We start from the raw sequence: 7242 nt of genomic DNA, 5'->3' as shown, positions 1-7242 counted from the left end.
GGGAAACGCCGAGAATAGTTCGCCCAGGGGGCATGTAACCAGAGGGCCAATTTGTTACATGAGCGCAATTTGCAGACAGAGGGTACTGGTTCCTTCTGTGTCTTCCAGTACTATAGTGTGCACTGGCAGCCTTTCAATCCTGGACTACCTGATTCCTGGCTAAACCAACCCACTTTCTGCTTTCAAGATAAATGACTGCCTCAGCAGTGTGCAAGAAGCCAGTCACCATGGTATACAATATTGTGCAGGATCAGTCTGCCCCTTCGCCACTCCGAGCAAGAGCTAAATGGAAGGGTGCCAGTTCACAGATTCTCCATGAAAAAATGTGCTTACAAGCTTGTACTGGTTTGCTCAAAGCCAGGTTGAAACTGATCCACCTCAAGCTGTTGATCCAGACGTGCATTGCTCCAGGTAGGCAGTCAAGCTTAGTTCTTGGAACTAGTGCCCAATGTCCTAAAATGTGGTAGCGATGATGCTCTGTTCTTTTGTTTGATATGGGACTGTTCTGTATTTCAACAGTACTGGACTGATTTTCTAGCCAAGATTAAAGAAAGACATTTTAGGGTTCACTGTAGCACCCTTGTTGTTAATTATTTGCTGGTTCTGAGGGACTGTTCAGAGATTCTTATGTCTATTACCCATACTACTTCTAGCCTAGAGAAGTAGACATATTTCCTAGAAACGGAGGTTCTGACCCTTCCATTGCAGCATGGTTGGAAGACTTATTGTGGTGTCATGAAGCGGAGACAAATTACGTCAACTTGATATACCAAAGCAATGTCCACATGATATATGGGCTTCCTTTACTAATGTCTTCTAATTCTTTCAGAGCCTCATGCAGGGTTTGGCTCGCCTGACCATTCAACAGTTTCAAACCATTGCATGAGCAGTATTAATCTTCATACAAAAGAAGGCAGATAGACAATCAAGTATACGGCTATATATCCACCCCGTCTAGGACTATATACCTCTCTGCACATCACTGTAGATCCTCCACTCAAAATCCCCCCAGCGATAGCCTGATAGCCAAATAGCCAAGTGCTCTCCCTGCGAACCCTCAGAATTGACAGCAATTCAACTAGCCGTTGATTAGCATGGCAACCTCAACTGATCTGATGGCTCCGGCAAGTACTGCCTAAAGGGGCCCCAAATATTTCGAGTACATTGACTAGCTGGGCACAGATTACTGAGCCTGCTTCTGTCTCTTGATACCACACTAGGTCCCTCATCCAAGCTTCCTCATTAGGGACACTATTACTCTTCCACGACATGAGAATTTGACGCTTAGCCAGGGACAGGAGTCTAGATAACAATTTTATTGGGCCATCTGAATTATCGATGCATTTGCCTAAGAGGCATACCAACAGGTCGCTAGGGATCTCAGTGCCCAGAATAGCAGCAATACAAGACAACACGCAGACCAAAATTGATTAATCGAAGGACAAGACAACAGTTAATGAAAACAATCAGCCCCTTCCCCGGGACCTAGGGCATGGGATAAGCTTGTGTTTTGCATTAATCAAGACCCCTCTAGTATATCTGCACTGCGGAGTCGAGCAGAGTCTTTGGAGCTGCCTGGTGCCTGTGTTTGTGGCAATAACTCTTTGCTTTTCTCCTTGTGGGCATGCTCTGCTTCAAAAACCGACTTGCGCCGCGGAGCGGCCGCGGAGTCGAGCAGTCTCTTTGGAGTCTCTGGAGGCTCTGAGCGTGGCAGCTGGTCTTTGACTATGGCAGCTGGTCTTTGACTATGGGCTCAGTTTGTGTGCGTAACAAAACAAAACGCTCTTCGCAATTGCTTCTGGTTTCGGCTTCGGCTTTTCCCCCTGCTTCTGCTTCGGCTCAAACAAAGACTCGTGCACAAGTCCAAAGAGATCTTGTGATGGGGGAAAAGGCACGGTCCCCAAATACGTTGGAGATGGAGTATGACAACGGAATCATCAAAGTGCCTGAAGCGCTCTATCGGAACTCTTCTTGCCAGTGTTGTCAGTGTCTGACGCTTACAACCCAGCTTTCTCAGACAGTACAAGTAAGTGCATTTCAAACTTTGAGAACACTAAGTGCCCCTGTTGATGGTGGATTGAGATCACTCAAATGCACTGCTGCTAACATATCTACTAACCCAGACGTCGATATTAACATCAATGCCAATGCCACCATCAACGAGCGAGCTAATTTAAATATAAACACTATTGATGAAGTGGGGTTTGAGATAGGGTCGGAAGTGGCATCCTGTCCTATATCCTCTTCCTCTCTTATCATTGACGGTGATCAGTTGTTTACAATGAGCACAAAGGTTTCCAATGCTTACAATGCTTCGAATGCTGTGAGTGCTGCGAGTGTACGTACATCATCATCACATAATCCTTTGACCCAACAAAATGATAAGGAAACAGTTGACTTTATAGATTCTAATGGCATAAAAGATAAAGATACTTGCTGTGTTCCTATGTTGTGTGTCCTTGCCTCCCGTGCTGGCAAAATGGTTGCCGGTGTGAGTCCAGTGCCTTTGGGGCTTCAAGTGGGCAAGATTTCTGCAATTGATGAGTCTCCTAACACGTGTGAGTCTGGCGATGTGTCCTCTGCGACAGAGCAGAGTGTCGGGGGAGTGGATGCAAGGGGCCTATTGGTTGACTTACCGGGCTCTTTTGACACAACCTGGAAGTGAAGAAGCGGATGACTTATTCCAGGCGGTCTTAATTGACATTACCGCTTGTGACACGCCACATGGGAAAGACATTTCGAGTTCTAAAGTTTCGTCGGAACCTTTTACCCCTGCATCTCAAGACCAAAACTGTGGTAGAAGAAACTCACTTGGTCTAGTGAATAAAATCCTACAGGACCTTTCTCAGCTAAACTCAACAAATAAAGCAAATAAATGCAAGGAATCATGTAGCACCATCAGAAAAACTCCTACCACAAATCAAGCTGACAATGTTAGAGACATAAACAATGAAGTCTCTCCTAAAATACTTGGATAGGGCGTCCAAATAAGCAAAGAAGAGTGGAATTAAGCACATCCCCCCATGTTATAAGGTCACAATGACGTTTAGAAAAATCTGTATCATACCACAAAGATCTTGGCACTTCAAAAGCTCAGTTGTTAAGGTCTAGTGATAACTCTTCGAGTTCAACACCTACTTCAACTGACTCATCAATCATTGAGCGGGAATATCCAAAAGTCCGAAAATCTATTTATAGAACACGGCAACGGCCAAACTTGCGAATGGATCACATAACCAAAAAGCTACTACAAGATGTGCAACCAGTGCTGATGTCTACCCTGGCAATATCACTAGCGCCTTTTATCAAATTATATGAGCAGTTGAATGATAACATCAAAGACTTAACCACATTGATAGCTCTGATGAATTCCAAAGTGATAAATTTAGAAAGTGATAACACTCTTTAAATATACTTATCACGAAATGAATACCAGGATTGAAAATTCGCTTATCAAACTGACGGACCAAAAGAAAAACTCCAACATTGAAAAAAGGCTATTTGCTGAAGTAGCCAAAGAAGCTTTGGCATTGATTGGACTTAAAGAGCATATTAAGGGGACCAAAAGTCAAGAGTCAAATCAAAGAATATCACATGAAATAAACAAGGAAAATGCGTTGTCAGATGAGATTTTGAGGGAAATGAACTCTTTGGCCTTTCAAAGATAATCTAATGAATCTTTGCTTGCCAGCAGCTAACATATGGACCTGCAGCAGCCTCACTGCTAAATCTATCCTAGTCCGTGATTGACTGTAATGAAGATCAGGATCACATAAAAGCAAACAAAACAGAAGAGTACTGGAAAAAGAGAAATAAGAACGAGGCCGGGGCTCAGACGAATGCCAGTACGTGTTTTAAATATGCTTCTCATCTGGAAATAGCTGTCAATGTACCACATGACCATATAGATGCACTAGCTATTACTGAACCACTAACTATGAAATCGTCATTTGCGAGCGCACTGCAAAGCTGCACAAAGCCCACGAATCCAGCCTCATGTGATTTTCAACCATCTAATACTTCGGGTAGTACTATGGGCAATGACACACTAAATCAGGACGCCAATGGCGTGGTTTGCGTTACTGAGGATAAAAGCTTTCTTAAAACCTATCCCATGTTTAACAAAACTTCTTTACCCTCGAAGCAAACCTTTCCAAAGAAGCCTGATCAAAAATCTAAAAACCAGTGTATGAAAAACCGCCGAAATTACAAATCATCAAGAGTATTTTTGCGCAACTTAAAAACTGTCAATGTGACAGTACATACAAATGCTGGGTCATTACAGAATCGAAATCCGTTACCAATCGCCACAAAAAATCCAGTTGATCCTCAGATATCAGTTTGACAACATTGAGGACTCTTTTAATGATATAATGAATTTGTCAACATATGATGATGACGGTTTGGCTATTCATGATTCGCCAACAATATGTGTGACAAAAAAAACTGCCCATTCAACTGAAACTTTGTGCCTCTCAAATATGGACATGGTCAAAACGTACGACCCGACAGTAACCAAGTCTATAGTCGTGTCCGATGTCATGACAAACTCTGTGACAGGAAAAGTAACAAGTCTTGAGCAAGAACCATCAATAGAGGCTGGCTATACTGACGGAATGTGTACTTCTTGTCAAGTTTTGAGGGAGTCCATTTACACTGCAATCAAAACTAAATCTTGTCTTTCATCTTTGAACGCTAGATGGAGTAAGTCAGATCAACAGCCGAGATCGACATATGCGGAATGTGCCTCAAAAACTGCCTCCATCTTCAGAAATGAACTGCAAGCTCAAACATCTGCAGAACATCTGACAAGGGACCGTTTGGAGATCTGCAAAATTGTTGGAGAAGGAAGAGTTTGCACATTATTCCAACCAGTGCCTCTGCCCTCTACCAGCACTGAACACGCGATCTCTGAGACAGCAATGCTGAGCAAGAGATGGGCAAAACTTGACCAACAACTTGGCTCCCCAGACAAGGAAGAGTCTGTACTTGGAGAAGGAAGAGTTTGTACCATATATCAAACAATGCCTTTGTCCCCTACCTGCACTGATGATGTGATTTTAAAGAAAGAAACGTTGAGTGAGAGATGGGCAAATCTTGACCAACAATATGGTCATAAACAACAGGTCGATTTAGGTGATTCTTCTAATATGGCCCTGGAGATCAAGGCCACTAGACCTGTGTCATCTTACACAAACAAGCCTATGATTAATTTTCACTATCAACGAAAGCAATCCACGAAATGTGAAGCAGAACTTTTACACAGGAGAATGGGTGATAAAAACCTTAACTCTATGCCTCAATCAAAAGACCTAAGAATACTTGAACCAAAACGCTCCCTCAACTTCAAACTTGGATTAGAACGCCTTGTGAGTTCTGATAACCTTATATTAAATTGACAGAATGTGCTACAATTGTTCCGTCATATTCCCAGCCTTCGAACAATCACGACTGATGATTTAAAAATAGTGGAATTCACAGGAGAGACCAAAAATAACAGGGTGATTTTACACTTAAAATCAAAAATTGTGTATAACATACTTCTTGAGGCCACTGGGACTCTACTTTCACTTGGATTTGACATTTTTTAAATCCCTGTGAGCTTAGATACCTCGAAGGAACATGAGCAACATTCCAACAATATCAGAAGTGATTTGAATTTAAATCCGATACCAATGCAAAAATCGAATTGGAGAAAGCCAACCGATAATACCATAATTGACTCTGTATCATTGGGACAAAGAAACAGAGATCTGCCATTGGAAAGTGAACAAACATCAACTGATGATTTGATTAAACAGCAAATCAAAATAACGTTTGCACACGATACAAGCGCCAAATCCTATGTAGTGGCTTCAATTGCAAGTGCTGACCACAACGACTGGTATTGGCTTGCTGAAGCACTAACTACAAAGAATTCAAATAACGGAGGCCTATAACATAAAGCATCTAGGGCAGAATCTAATCTGAAGCTTAGAACATGGAATATTAGAGGCTTTAAACACCTTTTTCAAAATAACTGGTTGACTGACTTAGACATCCAATTAACTGAAATCTTCCATCAATTGCAGGGATCGATTTATATCCTTAACCTATATTGGCATCACTTAGCCACAGGAACCACTTCTTTCATCGACCAAGTCACTACTCTAATCGATGAAATTTATGAGGGTTCCTCTGCGTGTAACCTTATTGTATGTGGAGACTTAAACATCAATTGCATCGACTTAAACAACACATCTCATAATAAAATTGTGATTAGCTGGTGTTCTGAGATGGACTCGAGGAATCTTCACTTACTAAATGGCAACATCAAAGGTGATATACCTGCTCAATACACCTGGAGCTGACTAGACCAACGTTCGATACTAGACTATATATATGTGTCAAACAATCTACACAGTCAAGTTGTCAGCATGCACGTTACAGAGAGCTCTTAGAGTGACCATAAGATACTAAAAATGGTGATTCAAGTTGGAGCTCCACCTAAGAATACATCATGGCAATGGAATGTCAACATTAACTCGAATAGAGTGAGACTGCATCTCTGTGAAACTGACACAAAATCCATTGTCAGCCAGTTTCGTGCACAATGCGCTAATATAGAATATGGACCCTTACTGACACAGTATACCGAGAATAAACAAGGCCTGAAACATCGTAAATTTACTCCAAAACATGTCTTTGATCTTGAGGTTAGTCAGCGCAAAAGAAAAATGCGGCAAGACTTGAGGAAATTATACAATGAAGATCATGTGGATCTCAAGACAAAGCAAAACCACGTTAAACAAAGCTATAAAAATTGGATTATCTCGCAGCAGCAAATCATGTTCCAGAATGATGCAGAATTCATGATGGCGAAACTAAAGAATAAAAACTCTTGTGAATTCTGGAATGTTATAAACAACGAAAGTGGTACACAAGCCTCATTACAATTTAACACAGTCTAAGAGGGCGCCTGGGTTCAACACTACATGGAGTTATATAGCAAAAAAGGCGATTTTCCAGATCCTGCCTTGCCCATCCGAACAAAATGGAATCTTGTTTTTAAAAAATCTGATGTTCTGGACATCTTAAAAAATTTAGTGCATCACGTGCACCTGGACCTGATGGTCTCACCAATTACACCATTAAACAGAATCCTGACTAGTGGGTGCAAATATGTTCTATCCTTTTCGACAGGATTTCACTGAAATGTGAGACACCAGTGTCATGGAAAAGTGCTGTCGTTGTGCCCATATT

Source organism: Ambystoma mexicanum, chromosome 6p (assembly GCF_040938575.1).
Source record: "Ambystoma mexicanum isolate Mex_15411 chromosome 6p, UKY_AmexF1_1, whole genome shotgun sequence".
NCBI classification, from domain to species: domain Eukaryota; kingdom Metazoa; phylum Chordata; class Amphibia; order Caudata; family Ambystomatidae; genus Ambystoma; species Ambystoma mexicanum.
Note: the sequence above shows the minus strand (reverse complement) of the source record.